Genomic DNA, 20095 nt, shown 5'->3' with positions numbered 1-20095 from the left:
CTAGGAAGAGAATCCATCCACATTAGTGCAAGGATCAGTAGGTCATTCCTTTTTATTGCTGAACAGTATTTCATTGTATGGATCTACCACATTCGTTTATCCATTCACCTGTTGATGGCATTTAGATTGTTTCTGGTTTATGAATAAATTCACTATGGGGGCACCTGGGTGGCTCAGTTGGTTAAGCGTCTGCCTTCAGCTCAGGTCGTGATCCCCAGGTTCTGGGATTGAGCCCCAAGAAGGGCTCCCAGCTTGGCAAGGAGTCTGATTCTCCCTCTCCCTGACCCTCCCCCTCCCCCTCTCTCTTCCTCGCTTTCTCTGAAATAAATAAATAAAATCTTAAAAAAAAATCCACTATGAAATATTTGCATGTTCATTTGTTATTGTATAAACATATCTTTTATTTCTCTTTGGATAAGCACCTAGGAATGGAATGACTGGATCACCTGGTAGTGTGTGTGTAACTCTGTAAGATATTGCCACATTGTTTCCCAAAGCAGTTGTACCATTTTATATTCTTGCTGTGCTATTTAGTATCTCCTTGCTGTTTTAATTTACATTTCCTGAAAATATTAAATATCTTTTCATGTGGTTATTTGTCATTCATACATCTTCTTTGATAAAGCATTTTTTCAAATCATTTTCCCATTTTTTAAATTAGATTGTTTTCTTATTATTGAGTTTTGAGAGTTCTTTCTGTAATTCAAGTCCTTCACAGATATATGATTTGCAACTATTTTCTCCTTGTTTGTGTGACTTTTCATTCTCTTACCAGTGCCTTTTGAAGAGCAAAAGTTCTTAATTTGATAACATCTAATTTATCAATGTTTTCTTTTGTGAATCATGTTTCTGGTATCTTATCTAAAAATTCTTAACCTAATTCTAAGGTCATGAAAATTTTCTCATGGGTTTTATTTTACAAGTTTCATAGTTCTAAGTTTTACATTTAGGTCTATGATCCATTTCAGATTATTTTTTGAGGAAATTCAAAGGCCCTAGAAGAACCAAAACAACCTGAAAAGAAGAACAAAATCAGGTACTACCTGATGCCGAGGGTTATGATACAACTACAATAGTCAAAGAGTGTGGTATTGGTCTAAAGAAAGACAAATACATTGATGGAACAGAACAAAGAGTCCAGAAACAGACATATTCATATATGGTCAACTGCTTTTCTTATCTTTTTAAGCCATATAATTTTTTTCAGTTTTTTAAATTATTCAAATATAATTGAAATACCATCTGATATTAGTTTCAGGCATACAACATATTGATTCAACAGTTCCATATACTACTCAGTGCTTACCATGATAAATGTAGTCACTGTCACTATACAATGTCATAACAATATTATTGACTCTACTCCCTAAGCAGTACCTTTTATCCCCTTGACTTACTTGACTTTCAACAAAGGTACATACGTAATTCAGTGGAAAAAGATAATCTTTTCCACAAATCATGTTGGAACAATTGGATATCCACATGTAAAAATAAGTAATAAACAGAGATCTAAGCCTTATGTGATCTAAATTGGCTATAATTATTTGTTGCTATTTATTTGAGGGGGGGGAAGGGGCAGAGGGAGAGGGAGAATCCCAAGCAGACTGTGCCAAATGTGGAGTCTGACGTGGGTCTGTCTCATGACCCTGAGATCATGACCCAAGCTGAAATCAAGAGTCAGACACCCAACCAACTGAGGCACCCAGGTGCCCCTAAACTGATTATAATTATTAATAAAATAGTTAAAAACAGTTCCCCAAAATATGACTAATAAAATCTTGATTAATACAACAGATACATTAGTCCTACCAATAATGTCAGGAATAAAATGGCATCTATTTAAGAGTAAAAATACCAGAAGGGGAAAAAGGCTTCACTAAAATAAGAATATCATGTATATGGTACATAGATAAAAACAGTAACACAAAAAAGCAGGTGCAAAAATAAAAAGTCTTAAATAAGCTCAAAGGACTTTATAAAGGAAATGTCATCATTTTAGAAAAAAATATTTTCTTATTCCAGTTGTTTTCAAGCCTATTTTTAGTTGTGGAATGCTTTATTCAAGGGAAATCTTAAGACAAAAAAACAAATAACTCTGGTTGAAGCTAGAGTGAGGAACCAAACACCACATTAGCTTACCATTTCCCATTCCCTTCTTTTACTTACACGTAACATCTATCACTGAGGTCCCTAGAATACTTTAGGGAGACCTCAGTTTGAACACAAGGTTCTTTGGGTGAATGTGAGAGGATCTCTCTAGGGTGAGTAGAATTGTGGATCATCAGAAGGCACATTTTCAGCTTTATTTGATGTGTATAAATAGTTTCCTGTGGCTGCCGTACCAGAGTGAAACTGGGGGGTTTAAAGTCACAGAAATGTATTGTCTCACGGTTGCAGAAAGCTAGAAATCCACAATCAAGGTGTTGTTTAGGACCATGCTCCCAACATTTCTTCCCTTTACAGCTTCTGGTAGCCCCAGACATTCCTTGGTTTGTGACAGCCGTTCAACTCTAATCTCCGCCTCCATTTTCACAGGGTATTCTCTCTGTGTCTTCACATGGATGTCCTCTTATAAGGACATCAGTCACGTTGGACGAGGTGCCCACCTTCTTCAAGTGTGACATCATTTAACTAATTACCTCAGCAATGATCCTATTTCCAAATAAGTTCACACGCTAATGTACTGGGGATAAAGACTTCAACACATCTTTTTGGCGGGTGGGCACAACTCATGCCATAACACTACATAATTCCAAATTATTCTTTAAATTGGTTGTATCAATGTTCACTTCCAGTAAAACTGTATTAGAATTCGCTTTTTTCCACGTTAAGCATTATCAGACTTTATAATCATGTCTAATTTTATAGCTACAAAATGGTACTTCTCTGTCGCATTCTCCCGACTACTAATCAAATTAAACACATTTTTACATGTATAATGAGCATCCTGGCTTCTCCTTTTGTGAATTGCTTGTTCATGTCCTTTGCCTATTTTTCTACCGGGTAGTGTGTCACTTTTTATTAATTTTCATGGGGTCTTTACAGTTTTGGGGTACTAACAGTGGCTACCTAAATGTCTGCTGCATTTTACATTTTTAACAATTAAAGCTTACTCTTTAAAGTAACTAACTCTCTTGACCTAAAAAAGGCAGAAATGAAAAGTTGGGGATGGAGGAGTAATACACAGTGTTCATCAACTATGGTGGGAGCACAAGCATGGAATTGGTTCACCATTACACAGAGGTACAAACAAACATCTCCTTGCTGATTGATTATTCTTTTTTTAAAAGATTTTATTTATTTATTTGAGAGTTTGAGATTAAGAAAGAGAGAGACAGAGTGGGCAGGGGAGGAGCAGAGGGAGAGGGACAAACAAACTCTGTGCTGAGCACAGAGCCTGATGCGGGGCTCGATCCCACGACCCTGAGATCATGACCTGAGCTGAAATCAAGAGTTGGACACTTAACCAACTGAGCCACCCAGGCGCCCAATGATTATTCTTAGTTCCAAGGTAAAATTGCTACTTCTAGACAACTAGGAAAGCTACATGTGATGCCAGGTCCCTTAGCAGAGAACCCAGAGGGACTTTCAATGACTTAGAATAAGATTAAGGGGAGGGCCAAGACAAACCTCAATAACTGGTTTCAACAATTTCCTCTATTCTCCATATAAAACATTACTGAGAGCTAATAAAACAACACGAGTGCCAATATGCTTAGAAATATCATGTATGTTTCAAAGAAAGACTGGAATTATTTAACAAACCATTTGGAGGAAGCCACCAATATTAAATCTGAATTTTGGCCATGGATAAAAGCCAGCTTACCTTTAGAGTTTATTCTATTTGCAAACATTTAGGAACAGGACTAGAAGAGAGAATACAAAGATCTCTGAGTTAGAGGTAGATGTCTTTAATTTATGCTCAGTAGGATTTTGGAGATAATAACTTTTTAAAGTATAATTTATCCATTCATAAAAGAATTGTGCGTGTGTGTTTACACAAAGTAATATGGAAATAATCAAATATAAAACTGAGAAAGTATATGCAAAGTCAGACTACTTTAAGTCAAGTAAAGTTCTCTCCAGTTTTTTCTAAACATAAATTTTTATTTGTCTATTTTTTTATTTGGTTGACGGGTATGATAGTCCGCATAAATTGCAGGTTGTACTACAACAACAAATTAACTCTATCTTAATACAAAAAGACATTTCTTTTTAATTCTGAATGTTCAATGCAAGAACACTTTGCTCTACTCCACAGCATCTCTCCAGCTGATGGAAACTCACAATCAGAATGTCGTTTCAGAACTCCTTTCCGAGAATATTAGAAATCGAAAATCACACAGTGGCTTTTCAGCTCACATTTCAGGAATAAGGACTAGTCAATGGCCCCACTTAATGGCATGGGACCTGGAAAGGGTAGTCTCCCTGATGCCCAGGAAGGAGAGAGAACTGGATATTGGTAAACATTAGAATGTCTACTAGAACTAAGATACTTTATTTTCTTTATTTTGCAGTAGTGGTAATTTTTTCTTGTATAGTACAGTTTCTGAGGAACTTGGTCTTGCATTGTTTCATCTTACACAATCCGAACTTGTCTCAGAATCATTGGGAATTTCCATGGGTAGTGTTATGTTGGCACTTTTTAATCTAAGCATATTACTTACTAAATTCCTTTCTGGAAAGGATCAGCTTAATATAGTAAGGATATAGCTGATGGATATGAGCAGAATCCAGCCCTGGAAGGTAGCAGGCAGCGAGTGCTCTATGGCTGTAACCTCTGTGAGCTTGCCTCTTAGCGAATTCCCGGTCTCCACATTCCAACCAAACAGGAACATCTCAGCCTAGAGATTAGAAAATAATGTATTTTAATTTATTATGAATTTGAACACTATCCCTTCTTCACTAATGTGGTCATTTGCATTTGATTTTACTTTTCAATAAATATTTAGCCTTTTGTCCTTTCCTGTAAAGAAGAAGCCATTGATGAGCCACAGGAAAAACTGAGATCATCCAAAAGAGGTATGGGGTGGGAAAAGTCACTTTCAGGTTTAATAATGTCAAATGTGCATTTTCACACCTTTGTGGGAAAAAAGAGGATAAGGCTAAAATAAAATTGTAAGAAAAGATCTGACTTTTGATCTGGTCTGTAAATTTGGAAAATATTTGCTCTGCCTTATATCATCACAGGGGTTTGACAGAAACACCTTTATCACTGGACATGTTGATCATTGTTCACAGGCCTGCTTTTTTCTAAGGGATAGTTCACTCTAATTTCAATCTCTGTTTTTCATACAATACTTTTAATTTGAGGAGAGGGGAAGACATAATGTATTAGTCATGTGCCAATGGGCTTTGTCACCTGAAATTTAAAAATATTCTTAGTTCAAACTAATGTTCTAATGTCATGCCTGCCACAGCATCTTAGAACACACTAGAAGAAATTATATGTTCATTCTCCTGTCAATTCTTGCCATTTGTTAACCAACCCCTTTAATAAGGAATTTCCCCTTTTTTTTTGTTTAGTCAGTTAGGTACTTGATTTTCTCATCTAATTGATTTTGAATTATCCAGAAACAGAAAGCACATCTTATTTCATGCTAAGAAAAACCCTGCATATTTGCCATGACTACTGTAATAAATTACCACAAACCTGGTGATCTAAGCCATCAGAAATCTACTCCCTCAAAGTCCTGGAGGCCAGACATGTGAAAGAGTTTCAGAGACAAAATCAAACTGTCAGCAGGGCCACACCTCCAGCGGAGGCTCTAGGAGAGAATTTGTTCCTTGATGCTCCCTGATTCTGTGGTTGTCAGCGTTCTTGACTTACAACCACATCACTCCAATCTCTGCCTCCATGGGCATATTGCTTCATTCCCTTCTCTGTATGTCTAATTTCCCCCTGCAACTCTCTTCGAAGTAGGTTTATGTTGGCATTTAGGACCCATCTAGATAATCCATGATGATCTCTCCATCTCAAGATCCTCATCAATTCTCATCATTCTCATCTGTAGAGACGCTTTTTCCAAATAAGGTAGCATTTACATGTTCCAGGAATTTGGTTATGGACATATCTCTGGGAGCTTCATTAGCTTACCACATATCCAACGCTTGCCCAGCTTGGAGCGCCATCATTAGAACAAAATACACACTCAGGAACATCTTGAGAGCAGTATCTGTCTGTTTCTCTGTCCCTCTGGTTGCAGGGTCTCTTATTTCTACTTCTCCTGTGATATTTTCTCTTCCGTGGACTGACTTCTTGGCTCATCATCAAAACCAATCCAAAATGGCAGGCTTCATAATAGGGACTCATAACGTTCCACCTTGGTTCTCCACAGATTACCAAGCCATTCATTCTCTCGATGGCCTTACTCCAAAATTTATGAGAGAGGCTATCTAACCTGTTCTTTGTGTCTGGCATTCACTCCTTGTGCAGGCAGCTCAGCCCAGTAGGAAGAGTTCAGAATTATGGATTTTGCAGATTCTCTCTTAAGGAAGTGGGGCTGGGAAGTGATATAATTAGTACCTCTACTATGGTGGAGACATACAATAGACACTTCTCTAATCTTCAGAATGTAGTATTAACATCAGTCTACAGGTTTGCTAATCAAAGTTTTAGAACCACGATTAGAGGAATAAATTTCCTTGAAACACATTCCTTTCCTTTGTTTCTACATAGTACTTCCAGAAATGTGGGAATTTTCTTTTTTTTTCTGGACACACTTTGCTGGGCACCACAAGAATTAAGCCTTGGAGATCCTCTGGGCTTAGGCCAAGACATACGATTTTTAACCCCAGTTAAATCTCTATTTCCACATATGACAACTTTTGACAAAATGTATTCCTTCTCATTATAATCTTCTAGCTTCGGTAGGGGAACATTGTACTTAACATATCATTCTCCACTCACCGGAACAACTGCAAAGTAAAACTGTACTTTGAGTGAGTAATTGAGAAGTTCTATAAATTTCGAAATGATGCATTTTCTTGTCACTCCAAAGTAAATCATACGATGCACTTTGAAATCCAATCATAGAAACAGAAACAAGAAAAAAAAACAAAACAGAGAAATTCTATTTGGTCACTGCCAACAGGCTGGAAATCCCCTTGAAGAAATATTTTAAAATTAAGATAGCAGCTGGAAGCATTTAGATTCCAAAATACTTCATTGAAGGAAGATTTTTAATCATGAATTTTAAAAAGAAACAAAGAGTGGGCTTATCAGCTAAGCGGTTTTTGGAAAAATTGCTTTCTTATGCCTAAGCAAAGCAGAGATTATTAGATACTAGACTCCAGACTAGCCTTTTTCTTCTGAATATTCAAGAAAATATCTCCAAATCGTGCCTCTACCCGCCTCCCCCGCCGGCCACCCCACCTCTCCTTTCAGAGGGCTGTAGGCGGGACATGGAAGGGTGTTAATCTCACAGATATTGAACAAGAAAAATGTTTACGGAATTTCCTCTTAATGCTTAACACATGCTTTTGTCTGCTATTTTACGGCTTGAGTTTTTAAAACTTTTGTTTTCCCAAGAGACTCATAAGCCTCTTCCTAAAATGCTTCTATCCTTTTTGTTTAATTCCTGTCAAATTTTCCCAGGACATTCTTTTCCTCCCTGAAAGTGAAGACATTAATTTAAAGGAAGTTGGTTAGCTTCCTCTGTGTAAGAGTGGTCCTGGGCACTCAGTGCAGAGTATCTGCCATCTAGTTTAGATGCTGGCCAGGCTGAGGTCTGCTTTACTTTAATGTCTGCTTGCCTACCTCTCAAGTGAGCATAAAATATACGTCACATGAAGCTTAATTATTGTTAATTAAGCACACTCATATCCTCACAGGAAAGATAGTACTTAAGATCAAACTATTGCATTTATATGTTAGTTATAAATATACTTTATGAGGAAAGCACCATAAATTCTTTGAGGAGAGAAATTTTTCCTGACAAGATTTTCACCTTTCTCTCTGATTTAGAAATTTCACCATCAAAGACTGATACAAGAACAAGACAACAAAAGATCAAAGTTTAAGAATTCTAAGGAAAAGAAAATCTGGAGTAGGCAACAGATATCCTTTTTTTCTGTTCTGAAAAATCCAAGTTCCTAAATTTGCTTCCTTGTCAGAGCTGGGTATTATTGCTGTGAGGAAATCTGTTTAATGACTAATAATCCATGGCATTTAAAATGTGCCTTTGGGCAAGTGTAATTAGGGCCTCCTCTGTGATTTCACATCAGGCTGGCATATATGTGCAATATTCTAATGGTCCACACCACACCCACTGCTATCTGCCCCACTAGAACATTCCCTCTCCCTAGGAGTCCCACGTTTGTCTGACGAGTCAGTCACCCAATGGTTCTTAAGTTGCCAGTTTCTGCCCTGTAGTATTAGTGAAAAACTAAAAGGAGTTTACAAAAATTCCAAATCAAATATACCATGTGTGAGTCTTCTCCCTGTAAAATGCAAATGTTCCTATCAAATTATTGAAGCATATTTTCTTTTAATTTCTGTCAGTGTTTTATGCCAGAAACTTGGAAGTACAATGAACCAAGAGCACAGAGGCAGGAAGATTTTAGAATGTCCTCAAGGAACTCCTTGCCACTTGACAAAATAAAATCATCTGGAAAAGAAATTCCATATTATCGGGGCGCCTGAGCGGCTCAGTCGTTGAGCGTCTGCCTTCGGCTCAGGTCGTGATCCCAGGGTCCTGGGATCGAGTTCAGCGTCGGGCTCCCTGCTCCTTCGGAGCCTGCTTCTCCCTCTGCTTCTCTCTCTCTCTCTCTATCTCTCCCTCTGTCTCTCATGAATAAATAAATAAAATCTTTAAAAAAAAGAAATTCCATATTATCTAAATTTTGTATTAGTGAAGAGATAGATAAACTTCTCTGTCAGGCTTCATTGACTAGATACTTCCCATCACTCAACAGAAGGTGGGAAAGACCACAGCACTCCACTCTGTCCTTAAAATCTCTGAATGTTTGAGAGTAAGTTTTTGCAGAAAGTAATGAAAACATGGCACAAAAATCTGTCCAATTTACAATTGTTCCAGCAATAAATGAAAGTCCCTGTTTCTTGTCACCATTGAAAATTCTGTTTTAGCCTTAACAATGACAACAAAAACCACAAAAGAGCCTTTGTCAGTTTGGCAGGTAAAAGCTGGCGTAACACTTTAAAATTTGCATTTCTAACTTTACCAACTCATGTCTTTTGCCCTCAGAAGGGAGGAAAGTATTCTCTTTCTTACACACCCATGTCAGCTCTTTATGTTGAACATGTCTTTCTAATACTGGTCTTTGTTTTATTTATAGTTTCTTAAAATGAACTGTTTTGGGGGTTTGTTTTTTTTTTAAGACAGGTTTGTTTGGGGTTTTTTTTAGAGTAGTTATAGGTTCACAGCAAAATTGAGAGGATTTAAGGTACAGAGATACACCATATACTCACTGCCCCCAGACATCCATAGCTTCTCCCATTATCAACATCCCCAACCAGAGTGGTACATTTGTTACAACTGACACATTGTAATCAGCCGAAGTCCATAGTTTACCTAAGGGTCCAGTCTTGTGTTGTACATTCTATGCGTCCGGACAAATGTATGACATGTCTTCATCATTATAGCATCCTACATATTTTTAGAGCCCTAAAAATCCTACTATCCATGCTTCCCTGTCCCCTGGCAACTGCTGATCTTTGTACCGTCTCCCTATATGATATAATTGAATATGTAATCGAACATAATTGAAATCATACAGTATATAGCCTTTTCAGATTGGATTCTTTCACTTTGGAATAGGCATTTCAGTGTCCTCCATGTCTTTTTCTGACACGACATAATAGCTCATTTCCTTTTAGCACTGGATAATATTTCATTGTCTACATGTACCACAGTTTATTTATCCATTCATCTACTGAAGTCTTAGCTGCTGCCACGTTTTGGCAATTAGAATAAAGTTGCTATAAACATCCACGTGCAGGTTTTTGTATGGACATAAGTTTTCAACTCTTCAGGTAAATACCAAGGAACGAAATCACTGTATCATATGGTAAGAGTATGTTTAGTTTCGGTAAGAAGCCACCAAAGTATCTTCCAAAGTGGGTATTCCATTGCATTCCCACCAGGAATGAACAAAAGTTCTGTTGTTGCGTGTCCTCCCCAGCATTTCATGTTGTTAGTGTTCCAAATTTGGCTGTTCTCATAGGTATTTAGTGGTATCTTGTGGTTGCTTTCATTCGAATTTCCCTGATACAGATGAGGTGGTGCATGTTCTCGTATGCTCATCTGCCATCTGTAAATCTTCTTTGGTGAGGTGTCTGTTAAGGACTTTAGCCCTTTTTAAATTGGGTTGTTTGTGTTCTTATTGTTGAGTTTTAAAACTTCTTTGTCTATTTTGGATAACGGTCCTTTATCAGATGTGCCTTTTACAAATATTTTCTCCCAGTCTGTGGCTTATCTTCTCATTCTTTTAACATAGGCTTTCACAGGTCACAAGTTTTTAATCTTAATGAAGTCCAGCTCATCAATTATTTCTTTCATGTATCATATCTTTGGTGCTGTATCTAAAAAGTTATCATCACACCCAAGGTCATCTAAGTTTTCTCTTATATTATCTTCTACAAGTTTTATAGTTTTGGGTTTTACATTTACACTCATAAGTCCATGAACAATTCTGATTTAATTTTTGTGAAGAGTGTAACATCTGTATCTAGATTCATTTTTCTCATGTGATTGCCTAGCTGTTTCTAGGATCATTTGTTGAAAAGATTATCTTTTCCTTTATCCTTTTGTTGCTTCATCAAAGATACCAATACCATGCTGTCTTGATTACTGTAGCTTTTCTAACTTACTAATCTTGAAATCAGGTAGTGTCTGTCCTCCAACTGTGTTCTTCTCCTTCAATATGGTGTAGGCTATTCTGGGTCTTTTACCTCTCCATATAAACTTTAAGATTAGTTTGTCAGTATCTATAAAATAACTTGCTAGGATTTTGATTTGGATGGCATTTAATCTATAGATCAAATTTGGAAGAACTGACATCTTGACGATATTGAGTCTTCCTCTCCATGAGCACAGAATATCTCTTCATTTATTTTGTTCTCTAATCTTTCATCAGAGTTTTATACTTTTCCTCATATAGATGCACAAACATTTTGTTCAGTTTATAACCTAAGTAGTTCATTTTGAGGGGACACTAATGTAAATTGTATTGTGTTTTTAATTTCAAATTCCACTTGTTCATTGCTAGTACACAGGAAAGTGATTCGCTTTTGCATATTACCCTTGTATCCTGCAACCTTGTTATAATTGCTCATTAGTCCAAGAGGTTATTTTGTCAGTTCTTTTGGAATTTTTTTTTTTTTTTTTTTTTTTTTTAGAGAGGGAGGTGGGGAGTGGCAGAGGGAGAGGAAGAGTGATTATCTTAAGCAGGCTCCACGCCCAGCGGGGAGCCTGACACGGGGCTTTATCTTACAACCCTGAGATCATGACCTGAGCTGAAACCAAGAGTTGGGTGCTTAACCGACTGAGCCACCAGGCATCCCTCTTCCAGATTTTTTACATTGATGACCATGTCATCTGAGAATGAAGACAATTTTACATCTTTCTCAAACTGTACACCTTTCTTTTTCTTTCCTTTTCTTGTCTTGTCTTATTGCATTAGTTAAGACGAAATTGGTTCTTTTTCCTTACCTACATACGAGACAAAGGAAGGGGAAAATGTGAGAATGAAAGAGGTTCAAGTGTGACAGAATATGGCAAAAATAACATCTTTTAAAAAAATATTATATGTGTGTTTGATTATGTTTGTAGCTGACATCAGTTCTTTGAAACAAAGAAATCATTTCAGGTCAAGATTCTGACCTTTGGGAGATCTCTCTGAGTCGATCAGCAGTTTTCTCAGTTGTGCAGGTGGTCGGCATCCATAATCAGTCCACTGCAAAAGGATAAGACCTAAAGATAAATGACTCACACCATGCAAATTCCAGAGACCTCCAAATGAATGTCTTCATTTAAAACAGGAAAGAGGCTAATAAGCAATCATTTAGTCATCAGCTGTATAGTCTGCTCCTTAATAGGAGAAGTCAGAAGTTACTTGAACTTTGTGGAACTAAATAAAAAGGAGTTAGTAATGGCCTAGCCTTATATCTGCCCAGATATGCATTGAGTGAGATACAGTCTTTAATAGGTTCTGAATGGATTATTGTCATTTCATTCTTATGAGTCTGAGTAAACTAATATTATCCTTTCCCTTATCATTACTTCTATGACTTGTAGCATAGTTTTTTCAGTAAATAATTACAATACTTGATGAGCTGCTTTTTTGTCTTTTTCAAAGGCATCCAGACAAATGTTAAGATGTGGATTCTTCTTGAACTAAGTGAAATGACTTGTTACTTTTGTAGTTTATTTGGGGGGGGGTTCCCTCACATCAAGTGCCGTGTGAAGCAGAATTTACCCCTGGAGGACAGTTTTATTGGGCTGGTGATTAGGATATGCAGGTGTGTAGAAATGCAAAACTAATTGAAAGATAAATGAGCCTCTGCTCTGCCCTGGAGCCAGAGAACAGCAGGTTACACATCTTTGCTTTTACTTTATTCCTTTTTTTAACATTTTCTTTGCCAACAAGAAATCTCTTTATTTTCTGTACATTTGTAGGTTGGAATTCTAAAATTTTTCTCTCATTCATTTCCAAGCCCTCTTAAAATGTGTCAGTTTATTTTTAACCTGTTAAAAAGATTAGTCTGTATTTGCAGCTTTATATTAATTTGAAACTGGTTGCCAACACAGATAAAGGTAGTACATAAACACCATTTTCTACACTACCAGCCAACAGCCCACATATGCATTCTCAGAACTGACCGTAACTAGGTGATGAATGAAGGTTAAAATTTCGGGTTTTCAGTATAGCCTTCCAATTAATTATTTGAGTACCTATCATGGCAAGTATTCTTTTCAGCAATTCCAGAAAAGAAACAAAACCTCTGCTCTCAACATGGTTATTAACTCTTTGAGAAGATGAGACATCCAGAAGTGAAAAGGTAAACAATAGGAGAGTTAAATAGTCTATTTTAAAGTAGTAGAATAGACGTCTCTAACCATTACACATTAATAATGATATAGACAATAAAGGCTAGAGAATTCAGATAAATTCGGGGGATGGGGGTCTGTAAGCAAACTTGGTCTGAGAATGTTTCATGGCTGGTTAGATTTGAAGGATGGGTAGGATTCAGAAAGAAAAGAAGATGAGGTAAATGTATGGATGGGTGAGGAGATTAAATGGTGTAAACAGAAATGTTGCAAATATTAGAAGAGTGTATTAGAAGAGTGACTTTATCAGTTTAAACAGATATGGTCTCTATCCAGTATCTAATAGCACGTTTGAACACTTCTTCCTTTGTGTTCTTAGGGACTGTTTTAATAACATTATAATGGAGCATATCATATTGCTTAATTCTGCTTTATAGTTTTGTTCTTCAACTCAACTGAGACTTCTCAGAAGCTGGGACTATATTCTTGCTCTCTCTTACCATTAGCATCTAGTACACCATGTAAGTCATTTACTAAGCTTTAGTTAGATAAATGAAAGAAGGTGAAATACTGAAAATTAAAATTAATTACTGGAGTTTACATTCTCAGTAAGGAAGTCATGAGATATCTGAAGAGTGTCTGATTCCAAATGAGATTCTCTTTGGCTTTCCACTAAAAATGGAACCAATTATAAAATACATTTGAAAATGCTGAGTTAAAGTTTAATGTGTTTATTTTTATGTATTTATTCATCCAACAAACATTTATTGAGTACCTACTATGTGCTGGGCACAGTTCTAGATAAAGTAAAATAAAGATAAAGTAGTTAACAAAATAGATATTAAAATCCCTGCCCTCATGGAACTTATATTCTAGTCGAGGGAAACAAACAAACATTTGAAGTAGAACCTCTAATACATATGGTTCACAAAAATGGTCCAAATTGTTCACCTCTTCCTGTATCCACACCCTTTGCTGTGTAACATTGTAGAGACCACTCACACTGATGCTGTGCGTGGCCCTATGACCTGCTCTGGCTAATAGGACATTAGCAAGTTGATTCAAACTCAGTGAAAGCTTGCTGACTCTCCTCTGTGACTGCCAGGAGACAGAGCCTCTGCTAGCTTGCTGAAGGATGAGAGACACGTGCAGCAAGAGCCAAGACACCGGCAGTCGACTCCTTGGGGCCCTCCTAGGTTAGCCAGTATCCAGGAGACCCACAGACACGTGAACAAGCTTAGTCCATATCAGTACAGTTAAAAGAATGACCCACAGTTAGCCAGAAAGTAAATTCAGGACGTGCCAGATAAGCACGACACATCTGACACTAAATAAATGTTTATAGTTGCATACCATGAGGATTTGAGTTTGTTGGTTAATGCAGCATTATTGTGGTTATGGCAATGAGTGTGATCGAGAAATAGAAAGCTGGAAAGGTCAATAGGGAGTGCCAGGAAGGGATAGTTTGTAAGTTTAAAATAAGGTAATCAAAGAAGGCCTCACTAAAAGGATGATATTTCAGAAAAGACTTCAAGGAGGCCAGAAGGATACCTTGCAGGTATCCAGGAGGGAAGAGGGAGACTTTCAGGGCGAGGAAACAAAGTATGTAAAGAGAATTCTGGTGGTGTGTCTGAGGAATCACAAGAAGGCCAGTATGGTCAGAGACAGGAGAGTGATGTGAGAAATGTGGGAGATGTGGGAAATGAGGTCAGGAAAGCAAAGGGAGCAGGAGAGATCCAATTTTGTAGAGCTCTAAAAATTCTCAAAGCCTTCACATGCTAACAAGCCTTGTGACTCTCCAAAAAGGAGATTTAGAATTCCACAATGCCTGAAATATATTTGATAATCCAACACCTTTTTTTTTTTTCAGAGTACCTCAAAGCATTAGGGCTCTGCAGAACCCACCTGTGGGTAGATTTAATCTTCAGGTCCCAGGAGAGGCTGAGATAGAATGCTCTCTGAGATGGGCCGAAATAGCACCCTGACAACATTCCAGAAAGTTCAGGCACTTAGGTGGAGTCTGCTCCAAATCACGCCTTTCCCAGCTATGAAATTTGACATAGAGCAGATACATTGTTTTTTTTCATATGAAAAGTTTCATATGTGGCATATTACGTGATCACATAAATGTTCCAAATGAAATAAAATTCTACCAAGAAAAAAAAAGTCAGTGTGTTAAAATACATAGAAGTTATAAATCTCTAAGCCTTCCAAGCTTTCCATTAATAAAAAACAAGGGTAGGTTCTCCAGATGTTCCTAATCCACATCATTTGGATGGAGAGCCAATACTTGAACTTGTCTCAGCAAAGAACATCTTATTTCTAAATAAAAGGAAGAAATGGAATTGCTGTGATGATTTTAAGGATGGATTAACATTTAAGTGACTTACACAAAATGCACATGGCTATTGAATTGTTACAGGAAGTATCAACTCAATCCAAGATCCCTGGTGCCAGACAGACTTTGCTGATTCTGTTGAATTTAAACCACGTAAACATGAGACAAGGATTTTCAATCACACTGTATTATTTGATACTAAACTTCCCTCTTCCCTTAATTGCTTCATTATACCTTTTCACACCACTCCTTCCAGCTACAGCTACTTCCTCAGAGAGTAAGAAAGAATTTTAAAGGTAAGAATGTATGGCATCTCCACCCAAACAGAATCTACTATGTGTATCATCTTTAATCAAGTTGTAGATACTTATTGCCTCCTGAGAAGCCCAGTATGCCAGATCTTCAAAAATACTCAAAGTATGGCAACAATCCTGGCCACAAGGCAAACACAGTATGGGGTTGGGGGGGTGGGGTGGGGGATCAGGTAACATTTCTATGTAAAAACTATTAACTGTTCAAAATAAATTGAGTTGCTCAGATACTAACATTATAGAAGTTCAGTAGAGTAAGAGCAATTACTTTTGGGGATGAGTCAGGACATCAGAGAAAATTTCAGACATGAGGAAACTTTTATTTCAGCCTTATCACATACACCTAAATTCATTTATGTAGGTTGAGAGACATGGATCTAGATACAAGCAAGGCTCTGGGTGGAGACATATATTCTTTAAAAAAAAAAAAAAAAAGCCAAGCTGTATTAAATGTATCAGCCACCTGTCTGGGTGGAGAGAGGAACAAACAAGACAGGGAGACCAGTTTTCCTGGATCTAACATCCTAGAGGAAAAACAAACAAAGAGAAATGAATAAACAATAAGCATCCCACTCAATTATGGTTTAAGTGTTGTGAAGAAAATTAAACAAGATGATGGTAGAGGGGAGGGATGCAACTTTAACCAAGATGGTCAGAGAAGACCTTCTGAGGTGGCATTTGACCTGTGACAAGGACTGGAGCAGAGAATGTATAGGGCAGGATTTCCCCAGTTTGAGGCTGTAGAATTCCCGTATCCCGGGAAATATCTAAGAGTGATTAAGAAGGGGGAAGAAAAGACAAACAAACCCTTTTCCATCATGATTCTTCGTGGAGACTCATAATCACACAAGCATATTAAAGATGCTTGTAAATCTTACCCTAAAGAGAACCTATTTAACTCAATCTTTCCATAGCATGCCTGAACGTAAAGGTCATATTTTTGATGTGGCATGTATCTGGGGAGGTGGGAGGTGGAGAAGCAGAGGGGCAGATTGTAATATAATAACAGTTCTTCTGTTGGTTCTCAGTATACTGCTTAATTCCAAACCAAGAAGTTTGAAGACTCCAACAAAATAAAACCTGAATGGGGCTCCCTGAAGTTGTGCCATGTAGCAGCCTGTTTGGAGTCTGATGTGTAGTAAACAGGAAACCCTTTTAATTTTTGAGCAGAAAATTTGCAAGGTAGACGTGTTTTGATACAGTTACCCTGACAGTGAGAACGCCGGGTGGGCTTACTGAAGAAGGATATAGAACTTGGGAGCTAATCAGCAAAATATGATTCTTAGCCTAAGCAAGAGCACCAGAGGCAGGAAACTGCACCAGGAATGAAGACTAAGACGGAGAGATGGAAAACTGGGAAAGAAGATTTTGCCACACAAGTGGGAGTCTCATCTGGAACATGGAACAGACAGTACATAGTGTGTTAGAGGCAGTGAGTTGGTGCTGGGGTGGTGGATATAGCAAAAGAAAATTAAATAATGTTTTACAGGCAAATAAAGGACGGGCAAAGATGGACTAGCAATAAGGATTGAAATGAAGTTGAGGTTATGCTACATATGGCCCAGAGTGGAAGCTTGAGTTTATCATTCATTTTATTGGCAAGTTACCGGGGTCTTCTTAGTAGAAATGATTTGAAGTATGTTTTAGTAGGTTTCACTGGGTGCTAGTGTGTAGGATGAATTGGAGAAGAGAGAGAATGAAGATGGGAAGAGCCATTCAAGGTCAACTTCAAAAGTCCAGGTGAAAGGGAAGTAGTGCCCAAGAGAGGATGGAACAGTGGGAACAGGAGAGGAGAGAGAGGCTAACCCTGTTTCACAGGTGGGGTAGGGGAGCCCCGAGGGACCAAGCTTGTGGTCAAGAGTGGAGCGTGACGGAATCTTTACTGATACGGGGACGATAAGTTACACGATTAAAGTAAGGGTGGAGGGAGCAGGTATCTGGCAGCAGATTCTGCACTCAGTATAGAATATGCTGAGCTTGACTCTCTGGTGGGTTATTCAGGAAGAGATGTTCTGCAGCCCGATCTGAAGTTGAAGGGACATTTCTGGCCTAGAGAGAAGGACTGTAGAGAGAATTAGGGTAGTACACATGTTAATTAAGAGTACCTGCCCTGACTCTGTCCTCCCTCTACTCTCCATGGGACTCTGAAAGATACTTCTCCTTTCTATGACTCAGTGTCCTCCTCTATAAAACGGTGATCATAAATACCAACCTCATAACATCGTTGCAAGGGTTACATGAGTTAGGATACTTATTAGTATCCTAATTAGTATATGAGTTAGTGAAGGGCTTAAAACAGCGTCTGGAACACAGTGTTTTCTAGGACCACAGTTATGTTAATTGTTGCTGTTACTGTTTTTAAATTACACAGATGAGGGGCCTTTTTTTTTAAAGATTTTATTTATTTGTCAGAGAGAAAGAGTGAGAGCAAAGCAGGGGAAGTGGTAGGCAGAGAGAGAAGCAGCCTCCCTACTGAGCAAGAAGCCCGATGCCGGACTCAGTCCCAGGACGCTGGAATCATGACCTGAGCCCAAGGCAGAAGCTTAACTAACTGAGCCACCCAGGCGCCCCAGATGAGAGACTTTTTAAGCAATGAACTGGATCAAAAATCTTCAAATAACTTTTTCTACTCTCAGAATTTTATACAAGCCATCTTATTCTTCATGAGAATGAATGAATAAATAATGCATATTGCTATGGACTTTATATTTTGATTTTCAAATCCAAGCTGAGAAAAATGGCACAGTAAAGGCACCAATGCCCTGTATCGTTGCTTTATGTACAAGACAGTGTTATTTTCTTTGCAATAATTGACTCATCAGGCCACTTTAGTAACATATAGACCTGACCTAGATTTTGAAGTAATTTTTAAGACAGTTCAAGACTGTTAAATTGGGATAGACTTGAGCAGAAAAAAAAAAAGCCACTCTATTCCTGAAGATTCTACCCAAACTGTTTACATTATTGATGCTCTTCATCAGATTTAGCTTGGACACAATTAAGGGTAGGGTTAGGGAAATTTTAGAGACAGAAGTTCTCCAAAAATATATGACTATGAGAATATTAACCAGTTTTAGTAGAAATGCCTATTCATTTTACATCAGAATGTTCACCAGTTACTGGTTGCATTAAAACTGCAAAGATGATTAATGCAATTTAATGAAGCTGGTTGTAAACTGCTACTTAATCCAGCCTATCTCTCAAAGTGGCCCTTCACAAAGGAAAGGATTATCTTGCCAGTACATCCTGTTCCGTTGTGCAGTGAGGATGCTTCACTGGTTCAACTGATGATGGTTTTGGGGAAGCAGCTAATACCCTGAAGAGGCAGGCTCAGATGAGAGCAGTTTCTCTTCACAAAGAGAAAATGGTCGGTTCACATGTCTTAAATGCAAAAGCCTTAAAAATAAAATTGCAAGGCATGCTAATATTTTTAGCATGTATTTTCAATGAGGATTTCATTTATTTTAATTAAGACTGTCCTAATAGTGACCAATAACATCTGTTTAAAATTCTGAGGAACCACGACTTGTATTCTACATGGAAGGAAGCACGTATAGATTAGATTTATGTCTTTACAGGTTTGAGTGAGAGAAACACAGACGAAATTTTTTTTGGTAACAAAAGTATGTGGGCTTACATTTTTTAGCAACTGCAACCAGGCCATGGAAACAGAGAGAAAATGAGGCAGAGGATGTTTTCCTTTGTTGAGCACGAGGTTTTTGGCTTTGGTTTTTGCAAAGATTCTGTTTCTTTCCTCTCAAATGGTACTATGAATGGAAAGACATTTTTCTTTAAATTCACAAAGAGCATAACTACGGTTTGGTGTTTAATGTGTAAAACACCTGGAACTAAAAGAAAGTTGCCACAACACAGAATTTACAATTCTATTTTATATGAAATAGCGCACAATCTCCATTTAGCTTTAGTTTTAGAAACATCTCTCGGTACATTTGAGTTAATTTTCAGAATCTTTTCAGAATCTTCCTAAGCTATGCTTACAAGTATGGGGCACTGGGCTGATTAGTTTGGTGGGGAAAGTAATTGAGTCTGAAGGGGAAACTGGGCTTCCTGGCGCCTCCCACGTAATATAAAGTCTATAGTGACTGAGCACAAGCAGAACTGTAGGAACATTTTCTAAATTTTTTTTTTTTTGTAGGGGAGATGACCTCATTCTAAATACCAACTATTTGGTATGTGTACTGGGCTGCACATACAGGAGCAAAGGTCTGAGTGAATAAATCTGATGCAGAATGAGATGCCTTCATGGTTGAGTGAAGAGTCTCAACTCCTTGAGGCATAATCATAAAATCAGTTTTTTTCCCCAATAATTGTTAATAAATATATGCTGTTCACTGAGATCACATCTTTTTTCCAGGTTGGTAGTAAGCTCAGTCTGGTTCTTCAAATCTTCTCTTATTTTAGGTCACTGGAACAGT

At 37.7% G+C, this 20095-nt stretch overlaps 1 long non-coding RNA gene across 1 annotated transcript; it reads right to left on the bottom strand.

Moving 5' to 3' along the window:
- Window positions 1-4708: 4708 nt before the first annotated feature.
- Window positions 4709-19413, bottom strand: LOC113934720. The gene is made up of 3 exons (XR_003523773.1): window positions 19297-19413; window positions 11844-11916; window positions 4709-4844 (listed from the first exon to the last, which is right to left on the bottom strand). It is a non-coding gene; the product is annotated as an uncharacterized LOC113934720 (long non-coding RNA).
- Between the last annotated feature and the right edge of the window lie 682 nt (window positions 19414-20095).

Source organism: Zalophus californianus, chromosome 13 (assembly GCF_009762305.2).
Source record: "Zalophus californianus isolate mZalCal1 chromosome 13, mZalCal1.pri.v2, whole genome shotgun sequence".
NCBI lineage: Eukaryota > Metazoa > Chordata > Mammalia > Carnivora > Otariidae > Zalophus > Zalophus californianus.
This window is presented reverse-complemented; position numbering and strand designations above follow the sequence as displayed.